Here is a 1,081-nt window from a genome sequence, read left to right on the forward strand (position 1 = left end):
TCTCTTGCTGCTTCTCACCCTGCCCTGGCAGCCATGTGAGGCACAGCACAAATGTGCTGCTCCCTGCTTTCTGTGGTGAGAAAATTGACACAGCGCATTTGCAATCATACACAGACCCCCAAAGTCACCTTGAAAAAGTAAAAGTGCTGCACAGCTCCCCTGGAGAAGGTGCCAGGAAGGAATTCTCTTGCTGCTTCTCACCCTGCCTGGGCAGCCATGTGAGTCACAGCACAAAAGTTCTGCTCCCTGCTTTCTGTGGTGAGAAAATTGACCAAAACCTTCTGCACTCATGCAGAACCAGAGCTCTCTTTGTGAAAGTGCAGCGCTGTTCCCCTGGAGAAGGTGCCAGGCAGGAATTCTCTTGCTGCTTCTCACCCTGCCCGGGCAGCCATGTGAGGCACAGCACTAAAGTGCTGCTCCCTGCTTCCTGTGGTGAGAAAATTGACCCATCATGATTGCACTCGTAGAAAGACAAAAAAACACTCCTTGGGAAAGTGCAGCAGTGTGATGTATGAATTCACTAAGCCTTGTAGTTAAAATATAACGAATATAAGAAATATATCGTCATGAAGCTAGTAGTTGCACAACAAAAGCTGCTGTGAAATTCTCTGTACAGCCCTGTACCAAGCTAAGAACTTATATTTACTCAAAGAATGTAGGTATGGTAATTAGGTCATGTAACCATAGTCTGAAAGAAATAATTAATGAAATAATTAATGAAAGGAGTCTGTTTCTCTTTCTTTAACTTCCTCTAACAAGGGGCCTGTTTATAAGTTATCTAGAGGGAGTGACTAAAAGAAACAAGCAGAAGAAACAAATGGTCGACAAGGACATAAATTAAATCAATCTGGCGACCCAGATGGGACACCTCTCTGCCAGGCTGTAGGACCCGCTGGGGATAGGACTCCCTAGGGTACCCCCGGGATTTCCCAGAGGGACTCCTTGACTCAACGGATCACTGTGGTGGCAGACAAGGACCCCATTGCTGTAAGTGACGGTATTCTTTATTTTGGTTTGTTTGTTTGTTTGGTAGACTGGTCATTTGGAACTGCCCGTAAGTCAAAAGTTAAACTTCTGCAGG

The sequence above is a fragment of the Falco cherrug genome, chromosome 13 (assembly GCF_023634085.1).
Source record: "Falco cherrug isolate bFalChe1 chromosome 13, bFalChe1.pri, whole genome shotgun sequence".
In the NCBI taxonomy this organism is placed as follows: domain Eukaryota; kingdom Metazoa; phylum Chordata; class Aves; order Falconiformes; family Falconidae; genus Falco; species Falco cherrug.